The sequence below is a fragment of the Protopterus annectens genome, chromosome 13.part0, assembly GCF_019279795.1.
Source record: "Protopterus annectens isolate FY-2018-M chromosome 13.part0, PAN1.0, whole genome shotgun sequence".
NCBI lineage: Eukaryota > Metazoa > Chordata > Ceratodontiformes > Protopteridae > Protopterus > Protopterus annectens.
In genome coordinates, this window is record NC_056747.1 from 1,198,219,000 (window position 1) to 1,198,246,222 (window position 27,223).

At 44.8% G+C, this 27,223-nt stretch overlaps 1 protein-coding gene across 1 annotated transcript in view; it reads left to right on the plus strand.

Annotated features, from left to right (window-relative positions):
• DDX42 (DEAD-box helicase 42) overlaps positions 1–27,223 on the plus strand; it is a 991,771-nt gene that overhangs the window by 194,509 nt on the left and 770,039 nt on the right. The gene's annotated exons all lie outside the window — the stretch shown is intronic.

Genomic DNA, 27,223 nt, shown 5'->3' on the forward strand with positions numbered 1-27,223 from the left:
CTCTATATTCTAGATCCCGTGCTGGCTTTGCCACTGCTGTTTTGCAAGGGATCCTGACTACACCATAATGTATTCTCATTTCCTCCTCCCCTAGTTTAGCTATGGTATTCTACCCATTTGTTATGACTGCAGATGCATCCTTGAAGGACATAGTACAGTTTTGTACCTACCATAAATGTAGATGTCCGAGAGGAATGCATCTGCAGTCGGGATTACCCACCCTCCTTCCCCTCTGAGGTACTCCTAGGGTACTTACCAATCTACAGCTAGCTTGGGGGGGATCTATTATGGTGTATTTGTTTGTATATATGTACATACATGTTTATTTTGTGTGTTTGCTCTCTACTATTTGGAAACTTTGACATTTATACAAATTTAGCCTACCAAGAGGGCACCTGGCATCTGGGGCAAGAAACACTGAGAAAAATGGCGTCGGCTGGTGCCTTTATACCCGAAAACTGCCGCAATGACGTCGGGTGAAGTGCGACTCCAGCCGAAGCCAGACCCAGACTTTGGAATCCGGCCGACCGAAGGGCTGCCTGATGACAGGACAACCCATTTGTTATGAATGCAGATGCATTCCTCTCGGACATCTACATTTATGGTAGGTACAAAACTGTACTTTACCCTCCCACCATCCCCTCTACATACCAGAGTGTTAGTTATAGCTCCATGATCATCAATCAGTTGGATGCATGTCTATATGGTGTATTTGCTAATAGTTAGTACTATTGGTTATCTACTAAGGAATTTTTGCATAGCTTTTTGTTTTGCCTTCCTAGTTGGGGGCACCTGACATCTGGGGCAAGAAAAATTGAAGAAAATGGCGTCTGCTGCCTCTTTTATACCCCTGTCGCACTGACGTCGGGGAAGAAGTGACGACAACTGACGCCAGACCAAGGCTTTGGGATTCGGCCGACTGTGGGACCCCTGACGACAGGATAACCCAAGTGTGATGACTGCAGCAGTATATACACTCTAACATCTACATTTATGGTAGGTACAAAACTGTACTTTTCTATTCCAGTCTTTTCCTAGTACCCAGAAAGGACAACTCATGGCGTCCAATTCTGGACCTGTCTATTCTAAACACCTTTCTGGACATTCCAAAATTCAAGATGACTCTTCACCAGTTACTTCCTATGCTAGTCAAGGATGCCTGGTTGGCAACTCTAGATCTAAAAGAAGCTTACCTGCATATCCCAATCAGGGAATCTTGCAGAAGATACCTACGCTTCAAAGCAGGCTACTTGCATCATCAGTTCTCTGCACTGCCCTTTGGTTCGTCTACTGCGCCCAGGGTATTTACAAAGTGTCTGGCTCCAGTAATTGCATTTTGCAGGCAAAGAAATATTCAAATATATCTATATCTGGACGATTGCCTAATTCAGGCAGAAAACCAGGCCATACTTGTAAAAGATCTGGCGTTTGTAAAAAGGGTTCTAACTTGTCTAGTGTACACCATAAACGAAAAGAAATCACAAGTGGTACCCTCTCAACAAATTACATTCCTGGGTGCATGCTTGAATACAACTGCCCAGATGGCTTTCTTCATGCCAAATTCATTTGGTGACTTACTTCAAACAGATGGCCACAAAAACCTTGCTATCTGCAAGACAAATACTGCAAGCCTTGGGGTTTATGGCCTCCTGCATTCTTCTAATTCCATATGCAAGACTGCATATGAGGAAACTTCAGTGGTACTTAAAAAGTTTATGGAGTCAACATTGTCACAGCCTGGAAACAATGATTCCTATCATACCTTGCCTATGCCTAGAGTTCCTGTGGTGGGCTGAGACCTGCCACCAAAACAAGGGACTGCCATTCACACCACCCCCTGCTGCCCAAACCCTAACTACAGACTCATCAGACTTTGCATGGGGGGCTCATCTGGCAGGGAAGTGCATTCAGGGCAAATGGAGCCCAAATGAAATGTACCTACATATCAATCAAAAAGAAATGCTAGCTGTACAGAATGCTCTGACAGCCTTCAAGGACTTTCTTCATCCAGGACAACTAATGGTAAAGACTGACAACACCATGGTTATGTGGTACATAAGCAGGGGGTTACACATTCCTACCCCTCTGCAGACTAGCCATGGCATTGTGGAACAGGACCTTGAGCTACGAAGTACAACTACAAGCTCAATACCTGCCAGGAAAGCGGAATATTCTGGCAGACTAAGCAGAAATCTCATGGACCCACACAAATGAAAACTGGAAACACGGATTTTCAATATTTTAACAAGTAAATGGGGGAGCAGAGACATAGATCTGTTTGCCTCCTCCCAGAACTACCAGTTGGGCAAGTTTTGCACAAGAACTCCTCACAAAAAAGCCTTGCAAGTGCATGCTCTGTCCTTCAGCTGGCAAAACTCATCAGTCTATGCCTTCCCCCTCTGCCTCTGCTGTCCAAAGTTCTCCTGAAAGTCAAACAGGAAAAAACAGAAATTATTTTGATTGCTCCAGACTGGCCACACCAACACTGGTACCCACTCCTGTGCAGTGTGTCACAAGTATCCCCATGGCACCTGCCTCAGACACCTTCCTTGCTGTCTCAGCAGGAGAACCAGATTCTGCACCCTCTGCTCCCTACTTTAAACCTTGCAGCTTGGCTAATCACTTAAATTCACCCTTAGCATCCCTCAGCAAACCTGTGATGGATGTCATCTTGGAGGCGAGAAGACCTAGTACTAGAAAATCTTATGCTGACAAATGGAAAAGATTCTGTGCTTGGAATCAATCTCAAGGAATGAGCGCAGCAGCGCTCAATTTACCTCGGATTTTACAATATTTAACTGAGATGCTTCACAAGGGCCTGTCTTTTTCCTCCATTAAAATCCACTCGGCCATTTCAGCTCATTATAACACAGAATCTCCCCTCTTCTCTCATCCTCTGCTCAAGAAGTACCTCAGAGGGGCCAAGAACTTGATACTTCCCAGGAGAGCTCCAACCCCTGTCTAGGACCTTAACTTTGTATTGGAGAAACTCACTCTGCCTCCTTTCGAGCCAGCTGCTACTGCAGACTTAAAATTTCTTTCTTGGAAAACGGCCTTCTTTCTGGCAATCACTTCAGTTAGAATATCTGAGTTACAGACCCTTATGGCAGTGGAGCCTTTCATTATTTTTCATGCAGACAAGGTGTCACTCGGGACCAATCCATCCTTCAAGCCCAAGGTGGTATCCAGTGTGGCTCTTAATCAGTCCATTCATTTGCCAACTTTCTTTCCCAGTCCACAGAACAAAGGGGAACAGATTCTGCATTCATTGGATGTGCACAGACAACTGAGATTCTATTTGGAGAGAACTAAATCTCGAAGAAAATCTGAACTGCTGGTAGCATTTGCTGCAGGGGCAGAGGGAAAGGCCATTTCAAAACTAACCATTTCTAAATGGATAAGCCATTGCATTCATTTCTGCTATAAGGATCATGGAAAGCCTATCCCCCAGGGGATCAGATCTCATTCCACCAGGGCTGCATCTACTTCTACAGCCTTTCTCAGAGGTGTTCCTACCAGGGATATTCTAGAAGCTGCTTCCTGGAGTTCAGTTCATACTTTCACCAAGCATTATCATCTACCAATTTTCTCTAAATCCAGAGCTGGCTTTGCCACTGCTGTCTTGCAGGGCCTTATAGCTGGTCCTAATGCTGTATAAATCCATCCTCCCAACCATGGCTTTGGGAATCTACCCAAATGTAATGACTGCAACAGTGAAACACTAAGAACATAGTACAGTTGTGTACACTTACCATAAATGTAGATGTTCGAGTGTATTCACTGTTGCAGTCTTGGTTACCCTCCCTCCAGCCCCCTGTTTTTTCTCTGAGTATACCTCTACCATCTGTTACTATGCTTAAAAGCCTTTTTCGTGTATTTGCTTTTGTTTGGAGGTATACTGCTGTAATTTAACATTATATTTTCCTCCCCATTCGGGGGGCACCTGACATCTGGGGCAAGAAAAACTGATGTTATGACATCGGCTGCATGTTTTATACCCCTGACATCATGGAAGAAGGGACTGCAACCGACGCAGCTCCCATGACTTTAATCAGGCCGACTGAGGGCAACCTGCCAGCAGATTACCCAAATGTAATGACTGCAACAGTGAATTCACTCGAACATCTACATTTAAGTGTACACAGCTGTACTTTCTGAACAAGTGCTGAGCACGAATAAGCAAATTCAAGAGCTAAAACTAAGAATTTGTATCTGGATCTTGTGGTAGATAGGTTACCCTAGTGCTTACCACTCCCACTTATAAGCTAGAATGCTTCCCTCCAACACGGAAAGGCTTGGGGGCTCAGAAGCTTACAAACAGTCCTGGGTACAGCAAATCTGTATCTGGATTAGACTAGTTACAGGAAAGGTGGGAAACTAGTGCAAACATGGCCTTTTAAATCAGAAAGTTGAAAGAGGTGGAAAACTGCCCAAATGGCCAATAAACTACAATTTCTGAGCCAGAAACCACTCTTGTGGTAGATAGGCTACCTAGTGCTTACCACTCACACTGGTAAGCAAGAAGACATCCCTCCAACACAGGCTTCGGGGGAGGGGTGCTCAGATGCTTTCAAGCAGTCCTGGATACAGCAAATCTGTATCTGGACTAGACTAGTTCCAGGAAAGGTGGGAAACAAGAGCAAACGCGGGCTTTTAAACCAGAAGGTTGAAAGAGATGGAAAAACTGTCCAAACAGCCAATAAACTACAATTTCTGGGCCAGAAGCTGCTTCTTGGCAACTTTTCCATTGGCTTAAGACTTAATGTCCTTTCTGAAGTTAGAGCCAGCCCTGGAAAACACCTGAAGTATCCTGATCCCCTTTGTAGAAGTAATGTCTGGAACCTCCTTGGGAGGATTCAGATCTACCTAATTTTGAGGTAGATGAGCTGATCTTTGTGGGTCATTTTCATAGAGCGTCTAAGGTTGAGATTCATAACCATTCTTGCCTTGACTGAGTCTTCCCTAAGGCAGCATCTCCTTTGTCCAGCATGGCCATACTGGTCAATCCTGGAGTAGTGTTTGAGTTTGTTTTAAAGTAAGAGACTGAGTCACACTGTGTAACATATATGGGAATTTTTATTCCAGAGGTTTGAGAAGGGTGTATTGTAAATGTATTCTTCTGTTGCTCCCTACAGGTCCAATACTGAGGACTTCTTATCCACTTCCTCTCCACCAAAGGGTTTCTCTTTACAGGAGAACCCAGAGTCACATTCTGAATAGAGGTGTCATCTACCTGCCTGAACCTAGTGCATTTGCTATCCCAGTAGTCATGGATGTCCTTTAAGTATGTGCTTTGTAGTGCACCTGTAGAGTCAAAAACTTACTGTTGACCAATAAGTAATAAACATTCTAAATTAAGGTTACACGTTGCAGTTTCTAAAGTGCATGAAGTGCAAGGGAATCCCATTTGTTTCCAGAGATTAACCCATCATTGTACCACCCATGTTGAAGGATTTCCGGGAACAGAGGTGGCCAAAGAGAGAGAGAGAGGTAATGAGTGCCCCAAGCATAAGAAAATGCCAGCATGTACTCAAGACAGTGCCTGGTTCTGACAAAGGAAGGCAAATGGAGGTCCATTCTAGATATTCTGACATTTAAGCAAATTTCTTATTTGAAATTCAAAATGCTTTCCCTTTAAGGTCTTCCTCCCTTAATATCACCAAATGTCTTCCTAGTCGCACTAGACCTAAAGATGTTTATATGTACATATCCATTGCCAAAAATCACAAAGTTTCTTTGGTTTGCTGTAGGGTATCGGGGGGTGCATTATTTGCTTGCTTGTGTGTTGAACGTTAGGCTCTTTACCCAGTGCATGACTTCAGTAGTAGCCTTTTGCAGGGTAAAGGGCATTCATATTGATTTACTTGTACCTGGATGATTGTCTCATTCAGATAGACTGACTGGAGAGGATATGAAGGGCCTTGAACTTCACCCTAACTTGCTTCAGAGACATTGATCTCTGTCATTCTGAAGACGTCCAGGCACACCCCAGCTAGGAGCTCAGTGTTCTTAGGGATGCTCATGAGTGCAGAATCTTAGAGCATTAATTTACTAGAAGACTCTATCCTTGCAGAATGTCGTGCAGAAAGAGGCAATATTAGACAAGGAGTTCCTCAAAGTGGTGAGCTTCATGGCTTCCTGCATTATAATGGTGCCAGTAGCCTGCTTGCACATGGATATGTTGCACTGGCACCACAGAAATAGATAGCGTCAGTGTCCAATGTCTGGAAACCAAGATTCACCTCCTTCCATGCATAAGGAAAGAGACCTTATGGTGGATTAGGAGCTTTATTTCAGCCTGGAAGTTCCCAGCACGCAATGAACCTGACCACACAGTCATCTGATCTAGTCTGGAGATCTCATGTGAGACCATTGTAATTGCAAGGCCATTGGAGATCAGGATACAAGAAAGAAGCATACAGTTGTAAGAAAGCATTCCTTGTAATCCTGGTACTAAAAGCCTTCAGGCCTTTAATCCTGATACTAAAAGCCTTCAGGCCATTTCAGGAGTGAAGGGGGACTTGAAATACAACAGTGATGTGGTATATGAATAAGCAGGGAGGAACCCAGTTGTAAATATTCTTAAGACTGGCAGGACAAACATGGGAGATTACCAAGGCAGGTATGAGCCCAACTATAAGCTACTTTCTGCCTTCCCCAAGGATAATGCCACAGTGGGATCAAACAGTAGACTTCAGTAACTAGTTTAGTTTAGTTTTTGGTGTCATTCAAAGGGAGTCCAATATTTTTCAGCCTGGGAAGATGTGATCGACAGACCTTGCTACTTTTCTGGGGATGGACTGCATCTGTCTACACTAGGGTTTTGATGACTCGCAAAGACATTGTCTACCCCCATAGTGCCTTTTTTAGGCAATGCCAACATGACCTACCAAACTAAACCAAGGAAAATGTGAAGGTGTCACTTATCAACGCTAGGAGCCTAAACAAACTCCAGTATAAGAAGGGTATGTAGGAAGTGGAGGACATTGACATCCGTGTATAGATTGCGAAATGGCTTAAATTAGCAGAGAGCACTTCGGCTGTGCAGGCTGTAATGCCTTCCACACGTTTAGACCAGCTGCTGTTACATTCGGAAAAGACTTGCATCAAGGCTGGTAAAGCTGCATGATGCATTAAAGCTTGTTCATGTCTTATTAGCTAGCTGTCTTCTCTCTGACACAAAAAAGTCACAACACCTATGTACAGGAAATAGAATCACTCAGTATTAAACCCAGTTCCAGTTTCCTAGGTGATCTAAACTGTACAACTGTAGACTGGGGGGAAACCTACAGCACCACTAGTGCACAAGCATGAATATTCCTGGACTCTGTCAATACAAATGCTCTGGAACAGTTAGTTGGGGGAATAACATCTTTGATCTTGTCCTTACTAATATGGGAGCATATTGTACTGTCCCTTGCATATCTTCACTTGTTCCCAGGTGTCAGGTCTGACCATAAGGCAGTCTCCATCAAAATAAAATTGAAACCAGAGTTTCCCTCCACCTAAGGTACCTTTAGAAATTGCTTTAGGACAAACTGTCTACTCCTAAGTGATAGTGATACATTGGCAAGCTTCAAATCCCCACCAAACAGTTAACTTCACCATATACGAAGAAACATGCACCACCCCACTATTGCACCAACATGTGCATAGATGCAGCTTTACCCCATAGGAACAAGTGCAGGGTGAATAGCATAAACTAACCGATATGATGGAACCATAATATCAACAAGCTTTAGGAAAGGAAAATTTTTACACCAGATGTAAGAAGAGTAATTCCCATAATGATAGAGCCCTTGTCACAGAAATAAATAAATTTGTGAGCTTAATAAAATCCACCAAAGCGAAGTCTGACAGTAAAATAGGTACCCAAGCCAAAGACAGTAGCAAGACCATTTTAGTCATGTTCATAATGTGGAAAGTACAATGTAGCAACACACCGAGCCGAGTATGAACGATGTTATCTACACTGAGGATGAAGATGTAGTGAACCTACTGGCTGATAACCTTAATATAGGTCTAAACTTCCTTACCAGCCTCCGTAAGAAACTGAGATCCCTCATAAAATCCTCCAAAGCTAGTTACGAAAATAAAATTGCCAAAGATTCCAAAGACGACCACAAGGCATTCTATAACTAACCATGTCAAGAATCTAAATGGCAATGCTCAGATCTGCTCTGAGCTAAAACAGAATGGCATTAAATATACTGATCCCAAGGATATTGCCAATATCCTGGCAAATCGATTCATTGCCAACTTCACCTCCTAAATGGCCCATCTCAATACCGGAAGATTGCCAAATTCCGGTAATAACGGCCACACAGGTATAAAATGCACTCTCCAAAGCTAAGAATACAGCATCCATGGGACCAGATGACATCCCGGGCTGTGTACTACATGAACTACAATATGAACTGGCACCTCACCTAAGTGTCATGTTTAATCATAGCCTCAACTCAGGATTCGTGCCCACTGAGTGGCGCAGAGCTACAGTTATCCCACTCCACAAGGGAGTTCCACCTTGGATCCCGGAAACTGCCATCCCATCAGTCTGACAAGCCTTATCTGCAAGGCCATGGAGCATATTATCATGGAACTTATAAAAAAAAAAAAGACATTGGCAACCTTCAAACACTGGACCCCACCCAGTTTGGGTTCGTGAAGGGCCGATCTTGTCTCCTGAACCTGATTGACTTCTTCGAATCAGTCTCCAGAGCCATGGACAAGGGTAAGGTGGTCCACACAGCCTGTCTAGACCTTGCCGAGGCCTTTGACACCATCCCCCACTCTGGAATCATAGATAAACTTAATAAGCTGGGCATTAATCCCTATGTCACCCAATGGGTTGCTAACTGGATTACTGATAGAACCCACACTGTAAAAGTAGCCGACTCCAAATCCTGCTCCAGACAAGTGGAGTACCTCAGGGTTCACTCCTGGGACCGCTCTTGTTTGACATCTACTTCTCTGAAGTACAGGCCAACACTAAGGGACTCTAGATAACAAAGTTCGCAGATGACTGCAAACTGGGAGCCATTATTGAATCCCCAAATGATGTGGATACTCTACAAAAGGGCCTTACAGAAACAGATGCTTGGTGCCAGAGCCATGGGCTCAAGCTCAATGCCAAGAAATGTATAGTTATCCCCTTTGGGAAAAAGCATGTATCCGTGAATTACCATATAGGTGGCAGTACACTAAACACTGAAAGTGTGATAAGAGACTTAGGGACACAGCTGGACAGTGGTCTCACCTTCGATAACCACATTGCCACAACAGTCAGGAAATCCTTCTATGTGGCACACCTCATCACTAAGGGCTTTTCATCCAGAAAAAAGGAGGTCATTGTCTCGCTGTACTCATCCCTCATTAGACCCATTATAGTATACAGCGCCCTGTATGGTATGTACCTCTCAAGACATCTGCAACAACTGGAAAGGCCGCAGAAATACCTCACTAAAAGAATCACAGGCCTAAAGCAGATGCCCTACGCTGACCGCCTTAAAAGCTCCAGCTATACTCTGTTGCATATTGTCTACGCAGAGGCGATCTTTGCTTAACATACAAGGCCATGTCAAACCCAGAGCTGTTGGGCATGCTACACTTAAAGAAATCCCAATCCCTCAGAGCCACATGCTCCAGGGATCTAAACCTTGTCATCACAATAAACAAAGCATGCTGGAGGGATAGGTTACTGACCCAGAGACTCCCCAGACTCTGGAGTAGATTGCCCATACATGTCAAGCAGAGTGCCTCTTTGGTCCTCTTCAAAAGGAACCTTGACGACTGGATGGGAGAAAGGAAATTCACCCCGGGAATCAAGTCAGTCGCCCTGCTAGACAGGGGCCAGGGAAGTAAATAGTGTGGGAAGAAATAGCCAGGGAATTGTTATGGCTAGGCTTGTATAGGCCCTAGGGCTGAGAGCCTAGTACCAACCTATGAACCTATAACTTTATCACTGCCTGCTCCTCAAGATGTGCTTGAAAGTGGCTTGCCTGCAGCTGTCACACAAGACCAAGTCTTGAAAGTGCTATCAAAAGCTGAAAATCGATGGGTTCTGACAATATCCTTGGGTGCATCTTAAATAACATGAAGCATGATCTAGCCACAACACTATTCAATCTTAGCCTTCATACAGGTTTTGTACCAAGTGAATGGAGAACTATGGTCATTTTCCTGCTTAAGGGAGGACCCTCTAGAGACCCAGGCAGTTAGAGACCCAGAAGTGTGACCAGTCTCATGTGAAAAGCCATGGGAAGACTTAACATAGAACTAATCAGTTAGGACATGGGGAACCTACAAATACTAGACCTGTCCAAGTTTGGATTAGTCAAGAAGTCATGTTTACTCAGCCTGGTGGAATTTTTTTTTTTTTTTTTTTTTTCCACCAGTGCAACAGATGAAGGTGGAATGGTACACACTGCATACTTCAACCTGGGCAAAGCTTTTAACACAGTCCCCTGCCCAGGCATAGTAGAAAAGCTAAATAAACTAGGAATAAGTCACTGTGTCACTGTCTGGATTGACAGCTGGCTCGCAGGTTGCATGATATCAAAACAGGGGAAGTCACCTCCACAAAGAGAAGAGTCACCAGTGAAGTTGCCCAGATTGTGTGCTGGAACCTCTTCTGTTTAGCATCTGTTTTTCTGAAGTAAAAGCTGTTGCCAAAGGGTTATGGCTGATGATCCCCAAATGACTCTGCCGTCCTGCAGGTAGCTTGGTCCCAAATAAATAACTGGTGCCAAAATTATGGGCTGAAACTAAATGCCAAAAAATGCATTGTGTCCTTTGGGAAGTTGTGTATCCCAGTGAGCTACCATATTAATAGTGTGTCCCTAAGAGTTGACCCAGTTTGGGATTTGTGCACTTTTGTGGACAGTGACCTTATTTTTTACTTTTACGCCTACTCCCCACTGTCCCATCTATACCCAATAACTCTTCCCTAGACTAAGTTGAAAAGCTTTCCCTTAAAATGTCAATGAACCTATCAACTTGTATGTATTCTCCTCCTCTGACAAACTGGCTAGTACTTTGTTTTTTCCTTTCTTTTCTTATCTTCATGATATCTTCAAGATTGTCTGGGTAGTATTTTTTAGTTTTTCTTGTCTTATCTTTACTACATCTTCAAGATTATCTCTACTGAACATACTGTATGAACAGCAATCATATGATGTCTTTCTATTCTTATGTTGCGGTATTCATACTGAGGGATTTTCTGCCTCAGGCGACCTGACGTCGGCTCCTATACAAAAGCTTAAGCCTGGCTGCTGTAGGTGCATGGGATGTCACACGCAGGGCCATAAACCAGGGGCCGTAAATGTGACATCTGCACGCACAGACCTCAGAACTTTTCAGCCGCAGACAGTTACTTTGACCAATTCACTCCGACTGAAGACTTCTGAAGATAAGTACCCTGTTGGGGATTTTTTTCTCTTGCGTAAGCTTGAGTTTGTTTGCTGTAGATTCCCCTTTAGCTGATGTTTGAGAAAAAGTGCAAATGTAACTGCGGGCTTCAGATACCGCACAAAGACTCACAACCGGTGTGTGTTTTGCTTAGGAAAGGAGCACGTTCATAAGGCCTGCCCCATTTGTTATTCTTTCTTGCCAAAGACCCTACGCAGCCGACTGGCTGCGCTTAACTTGTATTCTGCAAATCAAAGACTAAAATGCCTCACTCTCTGGATGGATCCAGAGTTAGGCCGCCCAAGCCGAACAACCGAGGAAGAAGGCCAAGTTTTCCAGGCCTTCTCCCGATGCCACTCCGTCATCGGATGTCCCACCGACTACTGATATAGGGGCCGAGGGACACCCGATTACTCCATCAGCTTCTCTTCCTCTGGAAGAGGCAGTTTCTGTAGTCATGGAAAGCACATCTGCAGAGTTAAGCTAGCCATGGCAGACACCAAGGGGGAACCAACACTTGGTCGGCCCACTGAGACTTCTCCTGCCCCAGCCCAGGCTTCTGTCTCTAAGCCTACCCCTAAGCCCACGCCAACAAAGAAAAAATGAAAGACTAAACAGTTGAGCCCCATGCCTCAAGGGGCTCCAGATTGGCAGTTGTTTACCAACTCACTAATGCAGGCTTTTATGGCTCTTGGGCCCTCAGGCCCTGCACCTACCAATATTCATGTGCTGAGCCCTAGGCCAGCCTCTGCTTCCTCACTACCTTTAACCACTACTCATCAGGAAGAAGAACCAGAGCAGTCCTACTCCTCTTCTGAGGAATACATTTCCTATGTCTCTCAAATTTCTTCACCTGTGGATTATTACTCCCCAGATGAAGACTTAATTGAAGGAGATTCCCCACCAGAGGAAATTACCTTTAGGGAAACTATTACACAAATGAAGAGAGTACTTTGTGGGATACTACCTTAGTGTCAGATACCCAGAAAAAGCATTTTGAACTTCTGCAACTTGAGTCACCATCCCCTTCAGCAATTCCTCCTATGCTTCCAGCTTTCCTGAATGCCTTTAACTGTCTCCAAGAACCCAGATTCCCAACCTCCTGCCTCTAAAAGGCCGGATAGATTTTACAAAGTGCCTGATGACCAGAAATTCCTGGTAAAACCTCCCCCTGGCTGACCCAGCAGTTATTGCTGTGTCTCCAGGCAGTCTAGGCAATTACCCTCTGCTTCGCCTTTGCCAACAGATAAGACAGCAACACCATAGACAAAATGGGTAAAAAGGTATACACCTCCCCTATTCTGGCCTTCAGGGCTATCTATTACCAAGCCTACATGGTTAAATATGCCCTGGACCTTGTCTCCCAGGCTTCCACCTTGCGGGCTTCTACCCCAGACTGTCCAGTCAAAACGGTATATCTAGCTACACAAGTTGTCAGACACTTTATCAGGTGCAGTTATGATGCAAGCTGAGGCTTCAGCCAGGTCAGCTGCCTCTGCATCTTCCTTGCACAGATACTCCTGGCTTCCCTTACAACCTCTACCAGAGGATTTTAAATCCAAAATCTTGGATGCTCCTCTGGACCACAGCCTTTTATTTGGGAAAAACTCAGAACTTTTCAAAAACTTACAAGAGAAAAGCAAAGAACTACAAGACATTTAAGCATCTGCTGGTTGTCCCCCTTCTCTAGATTGTTGTTGTGTCTTTCAGCTTTTCCCGGTTAGGGGTCGCCACAGCGGAACTCCGGTCCGCTAATGATTGGTAGTTGATTTTTACGTGCCGGTTTGCCAGCCCTGACGCACAACCTTCAATGAAGGTACGTCCATTCACGCATGTCTCCACGCAGAAGACGCTCTAGCTAAGAATCGAACCGGACAGCATCTTACTGTGAGGCGACAACGCTACAGCAGCACCACCACTGCGGATAAAAATCATCCTTTGTCAGAAGGACTCCTTCAGCATTACGCCTTTCCTCCTCAAGGCCCTGCAGGGCATCCAGGAGACTACCTTACTCCAGACCCCCCCCCCCCCCAAGCTCTCAGCCACCAGCCAAACCGCCCTTTCCAGACAGAGAGGGCCCCTCTTCAGCATGACTGTCCTGCTCAATTGCCTCTGTCTGACAGCCTTACCCACTGCCTTCCTTTCTGGAAGTCCATCACAGCAGATCTTTGGGTTCAGTGCGACAGGGGTATATAATATGCAGCCGACGCCATTTTCTTCAGTCTTTCTTGCCGCGCGGTGCCCGAAGCAGAAGCAGTTCGCAAGTGCCGGTCGGCCGACTCTTAAGATTTTCATTCCGAATCCAGAACCGAAGTTTTCTACAAAGCTAAGTACCCAGTTGGGGAAACTTTTTCTTGCCTCAGACCGATGTCAGTAAAAGTTAATAACTGTATTTCATGTGGGAAGCAAATACCTCATAAGGATTTCCACTCCTATTGTATTCCATGCCCAGACCACGACGTCACTGGTTGTCGGTTTTGTGCTAGGTTTAACAAGTGTACTATTAAAAGTCTGTTTGATTTTGCCCGACATTATTTTGGCAGAAAATTCAATTACACCATGCCGTCGGAACTCCCGACGACAGGATTACATAAAAAGCGCAAAGACAAGGACAGGCATCAGAGGCCCAAAATTGACGACGAGGCCTCTTCTAGGCCGGTCACCGGTTCTCCAGTGTTCAGCGAGGTGCTTACGCAGCCCCTGACGACCGGTTCCACAGAACCACAGACCGCATCCGACTCCCACATGGAGCTTGCTGGGCCTTCGGACGCTACATGTTCTCAGCCTACCTAAATTAACCCATCTGAGGGTACCGAAGTAGCTGAGCAATCCACAGCCTCAGAGTGTCTTCAGACCTACCCAGTTAACTGTTAAACCCTCTACTAAGTCTAAGGCCCCCTTAAAAACAAAGAAACAGATTCAGCATTCTCCAGCACAGGCTTCCATGCCTAAGAAACAAATGCTCAAAATGGCCGAAGACCTAATCACCCTGATCAGGGGGTCCAATCCCCCGCCTGATAAAAGGCCCAGGCAGGAGGCAGACTATGAATCTTCCGACCAGGTGTCCATTTCTTCTGATTCATCCTCAGACCTAGGATATCCCTTACCCCCTTATGAGGATTCTGATGCTGAGGAATCAATTCCATCAGCCTCTCCGCCTGAGGACTACTCCTTTGGGGAGACATTACATACCATGAGGGAGCACTTCCATTGGGAAGGCCAGGATAACTCAGAATCCAAGAAAAGGCTCAGACTTCCTTTTATTGCCTCAACACAGACCCCTTGCTATTCCGCCAGTGTTTGATATTGTGGATGATGTCTACACTGAATCCAGCTTCAACCCTGACTCCTTACCTCCAGCCCCTGTTAAACCCAATAGATATTAGAGTTCCTGACTCTCTCAAATTTCTGTATAAAAGCCCTGTTGCTGACCCTGAAACTATTTCTCAGGGACCCAAAGGGATTAAAGCTTTATCAGCAAAAAACCCAGTTCCCTCTGACAGAGATTCCAGAGCATTAGACAGATGGGGAAAGAAAGTATATACGTCTGCAACCTTAGCAATGAGAGCCTTAAATTGCCAGTTTCACATGCTAGAATATCAGCAATTTTTGATGTCTCAGTTAAAACAAAAAATGCTTCCAGATTCAGATCCTCCTAATTTTAAAGAAATGCAGAATTTATTGCATGCAGCTGAACAAGTGGGAAAGCATACTTTGCAATGTGGTTTTGATTCTTTAGAGGCCTCCTGTAGAGCAGCAGTTACAGGCTCTGTCATTAGAAGGCATGCTTGGTTAAAAGAACATACGTTACCAGATCATGTTAAGGCAAAATTATTGGATGCACCTTTACAGCAGGATGTGTTTGGAGTTAAGGCAGAAGGGGTATTAAAGAAAATGGAAGATAAGGCAAAATCTATGCAAACAGTAAAGGATTTTTACAAGTTCAGCCACCAAGATTTAGCAGAAATTGGCCAACAAAGAATTGGTCCTTTCCGACTACAGACGGACCTCAGAGGCAGATACAGACGTCAGAGAGGTAGAGGTCAAGCACAAGGTCCTTACAGGCTTCGACAATGGGGTGCACCAGGCCAGAAAGAAGGGAAGACAGGCCCCAACCGTATAAAAAGCAGCCTCAATGACTTCCCATTACAGCTGCCAGACCACTCTCGCTTGGCAGCCCCCTTGGGAGGAAAACTAGCACTTTTCTATCACAATTGGCATTGGATCACCAAAGACAAATGGGTTCTCAACATTGTATCTCAAGGTTACAGGTTCCAGTTTCGCACTCTGCCAAGGTTAAAAGGAATGCCAAATCTGCCACCAAATCAATGGGCAGAGGCTCAAAAGCAAATTACAGCACTCATGGAAATGAGAGCTATTCAAGAGGTACCACCACCAGAGCAAGGACAAGGATTTTATTCAAGACTCTTTCTGGTTCCCAGAAAGGACAAAGCCTGGAGGCCCATTCTGGATCTTTCTTCTCTAAACACATACCTGGATGTTCCGAAATTCAAAATGTTAACACTGCAGCAGCTTCTTCCCATGCTGGGCAAGAAAGCTTGGCTCGTGACTTTGGACCTCAAGGAGGCATACCTGCATGTCCCTATCAGACAAAGCTGCAGAAGATACCTCAGATTCATAGCAGGTTCAATGCACTATCAATTCTCTGCACTTCCCTTTGGCTTATCTACTGCGCCCAGGGTCTTTACAAAGTGCCTGGCACCAGTAATTGCATTTTGCAGACCGAAAGGAATTCAAATTTATCCGTACCTAGACGACTACCTGATTCATTCAGAGAGCAAGGACAATCTTCTAGAGCATCTGGCATTTGTAAAACAGTTAAGTTGCTTGGGGTACTCAGTAAACGAAAAGAAATCAAAACTAGTGCCCTTACAAGAGATAATAATCCTGGGTGCCAGCTTGAACACAACGGCCTAGATGGCTTATCTCATGCCAGACAAGCAAGGACAACTGACTCAATACTTTCAATTGATGGCAACAAAAACCCAACTCCCTGCAAGAAAAATTCTGCAGGCCTTGGGTTACATGGCATCCTGCATACTACTAATTCCATATGCCAGACTGCATATGAGGAAACTACAATGGTACCTAAAGAATGTATGGTCTCAAGACTGTCAAAGTTTGGAAACAGTTATACCACTAATTCCTTGCCTTCAACAGGAGTTTCGATGGTGGGCTCAAGCTTGTCACCTCAACAAGGGTCAGCCTTTTACTCGACCCACAGCCAGGCAAACACTGACAACAGACGCATCAGATTATGCCTGGTGAGCACACATGGCAGGAAAATGTATTTAGGGCAAGTGGCCTGCAGAACAAAAGCATCTTCACATCAATCAAAAAGAGATGTTAGCTGTACAAAATGCCCTTATAGCTTTCAAGGACATGCTGCATCCAGGGCAACTATTACTAAAAACAGACAACACCACAGTAATGTGGTATATAAACAAGCAAGGGGGCACTCACTCCTACCCCCTCTGCAGACAAGCCATGACCTTGTGGAACACAGCTCTAAACTATCAAGTTCATCTTCAAGCACAATTCCTGCCAGGAGAGAAAAACACACTGGTAGCCGACTTATGGATCCCCACGAATGGGAATTGAATCCACAAATATTCAGAATGATAACACAAAAATGGTGGAGCCTAGACATAGATCTGTGTGCATCCCCAATGAACTGCCAGCTACTGAAATTCTGCACAAGGAGTTACCATCCACAAGCATGGAAAGTGGATGTCCTCTCATTCAGCTGGAAAAACCTGCAAGTATACGGTTTCCCTCCACTACCTCTCCTTCCAAAGGTTCTCATAAAAGCCAGACAAGAAGAGCCAAAGATGATCCTGATTGCTCCAGACTTTGCCACACCAGCACTGGTACCCAATCTTAAGGAATTTAGCACAAGAACCACCCTGGATATTGCCTCTAATCCCACACCTGCTGACTCGGCATAAGAATCAGATACTTCACAGTCAGCTACAGACCTTAAACCTAGCTGCATGGAAAATTCCTTGGTTAAGCAAGCAATGCCTCTCTCCAAAGCGGTTATGGATGTCATTCTGGAGGCCAGAAGTCCTAGTACCAGGAAAGCCTATTCGAATAAATGGAAGAGATTCTGTGCCTGGAACCAGGCTCACAGCCTTGACCCTCTTGTCCCAAACATTCCTCAGATTCTACAATATTTAACTGAGATGCTGGACAAAGGTCTCTTTTTCATCCAAGATCCACACCTCTGCCATCTCTGCTCACTACAACACGGATCCTCCAATTGTCTCTAATCCGTTGCTAAAACAGTACCTCAGAGGGGCTAAAAACATAAGACCGCCCCGTAGAGCACCTACTCCAACTTGGGACCTCAACTTTGTTTTGGAAAAATTAACTTTACCTCCCTTTGAGCCAGCTAACACAGCAGAATTAAAATGTTTCTTGGAAGACTGCTCTGCTCCTGGCAATAACATCAGCTCGAAGAGTTTCAGAATTAATGGCACTAATGGCAGTGGAACCTTTCCTCATTTTCCACCAGGACAGGGTGTCCTTGAGAACTAACCCTACATTTGTGCCAAAGGTAGTTTCAAGTGTGGCTCTAAACCAAACTATTCACTTGCCAACTTTTTATCCAGAACCACAAAATAAGAGAGACTACTGCATTCTCTGGACATTCACAGGCAGTTACGCTTCTCCCTGGACAAAACCAAAGCTTTCAGAAAATCTGAGCAATTACTGGTAGCATATGCTGCAGGAGCACAGGGAAAAGCCATTTCAAAACAGACTATTTCAAAATGGATAGGACATTGCATACGTTTCTGCTACACACACCATGGGAAATCTATACCTAGCAGCATTAGATCTCTCTCCACCAGGGCAATAGCCACTTCAACTGCCTACCAAGGACGTTTTGGAAGCCGCATGGAGTTCTGTGCATACCTTCACCAAGCATTACCATCTGCCTTTATACTCTAAATCCAGAGCTGGCTTCGCCACTGCTGTGCTGCAGGGCCTTTTAGCCACACCTAATGCCTTATAGAACCAGCCACCCTACCTCAGCTTTGGGATTTTACCCAAGTGTAATGACTGCAGCAGTGTAACACGATGAACATAGTACAGTTTTGTACCTACCATAAATGTAAATGTTTGAGTGTATAACACTGCTGCAGTCCAGGTTACCCTCCCTCCTTTCCCCTCTTAACTGCTGGTACGTACCTATGTCTTCTACCCTTTACTACCTATGGGGAGTATTTGCTGGTAACTGAAAGTTGTTTGTTTTTCTTATGTATGTTTTATTAGCAATTTGAATTGCCTACCTTTTGGGGGCACCTGACATCTGGGGCAAGAAAAACTGAAGAAGATGGTATCGGCTGCATCTTGTATACCCGTCGCACTGACATCAGGGAGGAGGCGACAGCAACCAATGCCGGACCAAGACTTTGGAACTCAGGCCGACCTGGGGGAACCGCCTGACGGCAGGATAACCCAAGTGTAATGACTGCAGCAGTGTATACACTCGAACATCTACATTTATGGTAGGTACAAAACGGTACTTTTTCTATCCTGGGAGGGAAGACCAAAACCAAAAAGAATCCCTTCCCCTCTAAGAAATCTGCTTCATCTTTTCCCTCTCATTCTGAAAGAACTCCTGACTCATGGAACCATAGAAGCAGTTCCCACAGGACGGGAAGGATAAGGCTTCTGTTCCTGTCTTTTCATTCCAAAATAGGATGGCCCTTTGAGACTACTTCCTAGACTTATCATATCTGAACCTGTTCCTGAAGATTCTCTCCAAGATGCTTTCCCTTCAAACTCTGCTACCCCTCATCCCCTCCCAAGCCTTCATGGTCACTCTAGACCTAAAGGATGATTATCTGCACATTCCTATCAGGCCATCCCACAGGAAATTTCTGTGCTTTACTGGCTACTCTTCACACTTTCAGTTTACAGCCTTGCCCTTTGGCTTGTCTACGGCTCCTAGAGTTTTTATAAAGTGCTTGGCCCCAGCCATTGCATATTGCAGAACCAAGGGAGTCCAAATCTACCCTTACCTGGAGCACATTCTCATTTTGGCAGAATCTGAGTCCACCCTTCAGACTCATCTCAAGTTTACCAGGTCTCTCCTCCACAACTTGGGATTCACCCTATACCTTCAAAGATTCTCTCTGCTTCCTCAGTTGGACAAAGTATTCCTAGGCTGCAGGATTACGACAGATCTGTTGAGATCCTTTCTCCCGCCAGACAAAGTGCAGTCTCTAGGCAGCAGGATTAGGACAGACCTGATGAGATCTTTTCTCCCGCCAGACAAAGTGCAGCCTCTCTCCTCCCGTTTTCAAAACCTTCTTTCAGTATCTCGCTTACCTGCAAGACAATTTCTGCAAGTTCTAGGTCTTATGGCAGCCACTATTCCTATGTTCCCATTGGCAAGGATACAGATGAGAAAATTCCAATGGTACCTAAAGAATGTGTCGTCCTGAGAACCAACAACCTCTAGACAAGCTTATCCCCCTTTCTGCCCTGCCTGAAAACAGAATTACATTGGTGGATTCAGTAAATTTTTACATAACCAGTGAATTCCTCTACAACTCCCACCCACCTCCCAAGCAATGCACATCGATGCATCAGACTTGGGGTGGGGGGCATCGTTAAAGGATTTCGGGGTAAAACAGTGATGGACCCCTGCCCAGCAAAAGCAACACATCAGTGTCTGAGAAATGACTGCTGTCTTGTTGGCTCAAAAAGCTTTCCTTCCCATCTTGCAATCAGGGCTGCTCCACATTGCGACAGACAGCACAACTGTCATGTGGTACCTAACCAAACAATGAGGGACAAAGGCTGGTCAGTTATACTGGATAATCCTACAAGTCTGGGACCTGGCAGCCAACCACAACCTTTTCCTGCCAGCCTCTTGCATCCCCTCTCGGGAAAACAAGCAAGTGGACTTGTTCAGCAGAACAACATCTCTACAACACAAATGGGTGTTGCACAGGGATACCTTTCTAGACATTGACCATCAGTGGGACACACCTCCAGTGGATCTGTTTGCCTCCCCCCAGAACAGACAACTACACACATTCTGCACCAGGGATTACACTCCTCCAGCCTGGAGAGTGAATGCCTTCAGCTTTCCTTGGAAGGGAATGTTCATGTATGCGTTCCCTCCCTTCCCTCTAATACAAAAACGGTCCTTCTGAAAATCAAGAACAACCAAAAATCTTGCTGGTGACCCCCTATTGCCCAAGGCAACATTGGTTTCCCCCTTCACTCCCTAACCAAGGGCAATCACCACATTACCCCACAAGGTGGACCTACTAATGCAACAAAAGGAAACTCTCATTCACCCTCAGCTGTCTCTGCTGCACCTAACTCTGAGTGATCCCTTTCAGACAGCACTACTCCGAGGACGTGCTCTTAGTCCTGAGGGAGGCCAGGAAGCTAACTACTAGAAAAACACATTTGTCTAAATGGCAGAGATTCTCAAAATGGTGTTCCCTTAGGGACAAGAATTCTTTTCAGGTGGATACCTCACTTGTCCTTAGCTGTATATGTGAGCTCATTAAGGAAGGACTAGCATATTCTTCAGTGAAAGTCCACCTTTCTGCCATTTCAGCCTGCTTGCCCTTACAGCCACCACTGCTTGCCAGACTGGATGTTAACCCCCCCCCCCCCCAAAAAAAAGTTTTTCATATCAGACCACTAAGAAAACCCATCTCCCCTCCCGGGGACCTCAGTTTCGTATTGGAAGAACTCCACTTACCTCCCTTTGAGCCAGCCAGCACAGCTTCTCTACAAATGTGCACATGGAAGACCATTATTTTAGTGGCCATTGCCTCTGCTAGAAGAGTATCTGAACTACGGGCCCTCATGGCCTGTCCTCATTACACCACATTCCACATTGACAGGGTGACCTTGTGCACAAACCCTTCCTTCATGCCTAAAGTGGTGAAAGAACTGTCCTTAAACCAGTCCATTCACTTGCCTACCCCTCTGCAACTAATACTGCAGAGAGGATCCTTCATTCCATAGATGTGCACAGACAACTGAGATTCTACTTAGACAAGACCAAGTCCTTCAGAAAATCTGACCAACTATTCTTTCACCCTAGGGCTCTGGGTAAGGCAGTCTCCAAACAAGCCATTTTCTACTGGATCAGGAAATCCATTCTCTTCTGCTACTTGCATCATGGCAAACAATTGCCTCAAGGGTTTAGGGTTCATTTCACTAGAGGCGTGGCTACCTCCAAGGCCTTTCTTAGAGGGCTGGACACAGCCTCTATAATGGAAGCAGCTACCTGGTTTACAGTTTACACTTTCACAAAACACTACTAGACCAGGTTTCTAAGGCCAAAGCAGGATTTGCCAGGGCAATCCTGCTGGGATTCTTGGAATCCTCTAACTCTGCCCCCTTCCTTCACTCCTTCTAGCTATGGTACTCTCGCACAGTATGAATGCTGCAGTATAAGAATAGAAGGACATAGAATACCATAAGCATAGATGTCCTCCTTTTCCATGTTGCAGTGTTCCTTCCCACCCTCTATACCCCCTTTTTCCATCTCCTCTGGGTGGTTGGTCTCTGACCTCTGTACCTACTCTCTACAAGATAATCTGTACAGCCCTTCAGGGACATTTACTCCTTGGCCTCAACTTTTTCTTTTGTCTACCTTATCCTGGGCTTCAAGTTCTGAGGTCTTTGCTTGCAGATGTCACATTTATGGTCCCTGGTTTATGGCCCTGCGTGTGACATCCCACACACCTACAGCAGCCAGGCTTAAACTTTTGTGTAGGAGCCGATGTCAGGTCACCTGAGGCGGAAAATCGCTCAGTATGAATACTTCAACATGGAAGAGAAGGACATCTATGGTTATGGTAAGATTTTACACAACTATTCTTTACTACCTACTATACTTATAATTGTATGTCTAAACTACTATGTTTATGTAAATATCTTATGCAATCATATGTTATTATTTGTTATATTTTATAACTGTATGTCTAAACCACTGTGCTCCTGGAAATATGTTATGTATAGTATGTTAGCAATTTGTTCTGGAGCTTTTATCCCCAGGCCTCTGCTGAAAACTGACTGCTCTGTCCAGTGGGACCTCCCCCAGTAAATGTAAAGTGTTGCTGGAAATTCCTTCTGTATTTCACAGCTTATAGATGAGATTTTGTCCAGATCTAATTAAGTTATCTATGGCATGATCTCTCAGTTATTCTTATTATGGATAATATGTAATTGTCAGTCTTGGGATGGGTGAGGCCAATCTCTAATCAAATGGGATAGGGTAATTCAAGCACAGAATGGGAAAATGGCCAAGCTTAAAGTGGCCAGCAAGTGCAGATAGCCTAATACTTGCCTTTGAAAATAAGGGGCAGATTTGAGTCTCATAGTAACTCGGATTCTTTCTCTAGAAAACATTGTGGTAGACAGGTTAAGCAGATCACAGGTAGACCCACATCAATGGATGTTACACAGGGATGTCTTCTTGGATCTGATCAGGATGTTGGGTGTGCCAGAAATGGACCTTTTTTGCCTCGCATGAGAGCATGTAACTCAGTAAGTTCTGCTGTAGACAAGACCTTGCAAGTTCAGGGGGTCTGAACAGTATATGCCGATGTTCTTAGTGTTTCACTGTTGCAGTCACTACATTTGGGTAATCTGCTGGCAGGTTGGCCTGATTAACAAAGTCTTGGGTCCTGCGTCGGTTGCTGTCCCTTCCGTGACGTCAGGGGTATAAAACATGCAGCAGACACCATTACATCAGTCTTTCTTGCCATGCGGTGCCTGAAGCAGAAGCAGTTTGCAAGTGCTGGTCGGCCGACTCCTGAAATTTTCGTTTTTGAGTTTCAGAACCAAAGTCTTCAACTAAAAGCTAAGTACCCCGTTGGGGAAACTTTTTTCTTGCTCCTTACCGATGTCAGTAAAAGTTAATTGCATTACTTGTGGGAAGCAAATACCTCATAAGGATTTTCATTTGTACTGTATTCCTTGCCTAGGCCCTGACCACAACGTGCCTTGCTGTCGGTTTTGTGCCAAGTTTAATCGGCGCACGATTAAACGTCGGTATAGTTTTGCTTCTAGATATTTTGGCTCAAGATTTAACTATCAAGAAATGTCGGTTGGCAATCTGACTACCGGAATACTTAAAAAAAAAAAACGCAAAGAAAAAGAGAGACAGACCGTCGAGGTCCAAAACCGACGACGCTTCTCCTAAGCCAGTCGCCAGTAGTCAGTGAGGTGCTTTTTCAGCCCCTGATACCAGCTACTTTTGATTCGCAGGCCCCTACTGAGACCCATTCAGAGTCCGGTATGCCACGAGATGCTTTAAGTATTGAACCCGTGGATGTCTTTACCTTAGATGGGTCTGGAGCTGCTGTGCAGGCACTGGCTTCTGAGGGTGTTTTCAGGCCTAAATATTTGTATAGTAAACCAACGCCATCTTCAAAACTAAGGCCAAAATCTACTTCTATGTCTAAAAAACTGATGCTTGGGCCACGTGTACAGGCCCCAATGCCTAAGAAACAAATGATCAAAATGGCTGAAGATTTAATTATCTTGATCAGGGGGTAGCCATCCCCCTCCTGCTAAGAGACCTAGGCAAGGCACTGACTATGAATCCTCAGATCAGGTTTCTATTTCTTCTGATCAGGATTTATCTATACCTACTTATGAGGACTCTGATGCAGAAGATTCTACCCCTGAGGACTTCTCTTTTGGAGAAACTTTACATACCTTAGGGGAACACTTCCACTGGGAAAGTCAGGATTTCTCTGAATCTAAAAAGAGACTTGGGGATTTTCTTCTTCTCCGCATAGGCCTTTGGCTATACCTCCTGTTCTAGGCATTGATTGTTTTTTCAGAATCCAGTATGACCCCTGATTCTGTGCCTCCGGCTCCTAGTAAGCCAGACAGATACTACAGGGTTCCTAATTCCCACAAATTCCTTTTCAAGAACCCTACTGCTGATCCTGAAACCATTTCTCAGGGCCCCAAAGGGGTTAAGGCCTCTACTGCTAAAAATCCTGCTCCCTCTGACAGAGATTCCAGGGCGCTGGATAGATTGGGTAAGAAGGTTTACACGTCTACAACCTTGGCAATCAGGGCTTTAAACTGTCAGTGTCATATGTTTAAACATAAACAACCTGTTATGGGTCTACTTAAACAGAAAATTATGTTGATCTCTGACTGTGTGGAAAATAAAGTTGCAGGATTTATTGCATTCAGCTGAACAAGTTGGAAAACATACTTTGCAATGTGGTTTTGATTCTTTGGAGGCATCTTGCAGGGCTGCTTAACTGAATCTGTGATAAGAAGGCATGCTTGGCTCAGAGCAAAATCTGCCTGACCATGTTAAAGCAAAATTGTTGGATGCTCCTTTACAACAGGACAGTCTCTTTGGTAATAAGGCTGAAGAAGTTTTAAAAAAGATGGAAGATAAAGCTAAATCTATGCAAACTGAAAGATTTCTTACAAGTGCAGCCACCCAGATTTAGTAGGCACTGGCCTACTAAGAACTAGTCCTTTCCAGTTCCCTCGAGAGCCGCACAATTCAAATCCAGACATTCAAAAGGCTCCAGGCTTCAGTCACCAGGAACGTTTAGAAGAAAACAATGGGGTGCCTCCACATTCAAACCTGGAAGCAACAAGGTACCTCCCTATGGTAAACAGTCTCAATGACTTTCCACTACAATCACCAAGCACTTGCCTTTTGGCCACCCCTTTGGGGGGGAAATCTGGCACTTCATGCACAAAACTGGCAACTGATTACCCAGGACAAATGGGTTTTAAATATAGTATCCCAGGGATACAGATTTCATTTCCACACGTTGTCAATCCCAAACGGATTCCCAGATCTGCTTCCAAATCAGTGGGCAGAGGTCCAGAAACAAGTTCTGTCCCTCATGAATATGGGGGCTATTCAGCCAACACCAGAAGAGGAAAAGGGGCAAGGTTTCTATTCAAGACTTTTCCTGGTACCCAGAAAAGACCAATCATGGTGTCCAATTCTGGACTTATCCAGTCTAAATACATTTCTGGACATTTCAAAATTCAAGATGCTGACTCAACAGTTACTTCCTATGCTAGGCAAAGATGCCTGGTTGGTAACTCTAGACTTAAGAGGCTTACCTGCATTTTCCAATCAGGGAATCTTGCAGAAGATACCTCCACTTCAAAGCAGGCTTTTTGCATTACCAGTTCTCTGCACTGCCCTTGGGCTTATCTACTGCACCCAGGGTCTTCACAAAGTGCCTGGCACCAGTAATTGCATTTTGCAGACAAAGAAATATTAAAATTTATCCATACTTGGACAATTGTCTAATTCAAGCAGAAAACAATGACACTCTTCTAAAGCATCTGGCATCTGTAAAAAGGGTTCTAACTTGTCTAGGGTACACCGTAAACTAAAAGAAATCACAACTGGTACCCTCTCAAAAAATTACATTCCTGGGTGCAAGCTTAAATACAACTGCCCAGATGACTTACCTTACGCCAGAAAAGCAAGTTCAATTGATGACTTGCTTCAAACAGGTGGCCCCAAAAACCCAGCTATCTGCAAGACAAATTCTGCAGGCCTTTGGGTTCATGGCCTCCTGCATTCTTCTAATTCCATATGCAAGACTGCATATGAGGAAACTTCAGTGGTACCTAAAAAGTTTATGGAGTCAACTTTGTCACAGCCTGGAAGCAATGATTCCTAGTATACCTTGCCTGCAACTAGAGTTTCTGTGGTGGACAGAGGCCTGCCACCAAAACAAGGGGCTGCCATTCACTCCACCCCCTGCTGCCCAAACCCTAACTACAGACTCATCAGACTATGCTTGGGGGGCACATCTGGCAGGGAAATGCATTCATGGCAAATGGAGCCCAAATCAAATGCACCTACATATCAATCAGAAAGAGATGCTAGCTGTACAGAATGCTTTGACAGCCTTCAAGGACTACCTTCATCCAGGACAACTACTGATAAAGACAACACCACCACAGTCATGTGGTACATAAGCAGGGGGTACACATTCCTACCCCCTTTGCAGACTAGCCATGGCATTGTGGAACATGGCCTTGACTTATCAAATACATCTACAAGTTCAATTCCTGCCAGGAAAACTAAATACTCTGCCAGATGAACTAAGCAAAAATCTTATGGACCCACACGAATGGAAACTGGAACCACAAGTTTTCAACATGTTGACCCGCAAATGGGGGAGCCCAGACATGGATCTTTTTGCCTCACCCCAGAACTATCAATTGGACAAGTTCTGCACAAGAATTCATCACAAGCTTGGAAAGTGGATGCTCTATCAGTCTATGCGTTTTCCCCCTCTGCCTCTGCTCTCCAAAGTCCTACTAAAAGTCAGACAGGACAAACCAAAAATGATTTATTGCTCCAGACTGGCCTCGCCAACACTGGTACCCACTCCTGCGCAATGTGCCACCTCCCTCCGTGGCATCTGCCTCCAACACCTTACCTACCGTCATAGCAGAGCTACCAAATTCTGCACACTCATCTCCAAACTTTGAATCTTGCAGCGTGGCTAATCAACTAATTTCACCCTTGGCATCTCTCAAACCTGTGATGTATGTCATTCTGGAGGCTAGAAGGCCTACTACTAGAAAATCTTATGCTGACAAGTGGAAAATATTCTGTGCCTGGAACCAGTCACCAGGAGTAAGCACAGCAATGCCCAATATTCCTCAGATTCTGCAATACTTGACTGAGATGCTTCACAAGGGCCTATCTTTTTCTTCCATAAAAATCCATGCCTCTGCCATTTCGGCTCATTACAACACAGAACCTCCCCTCTTCTCGCATCCTCTG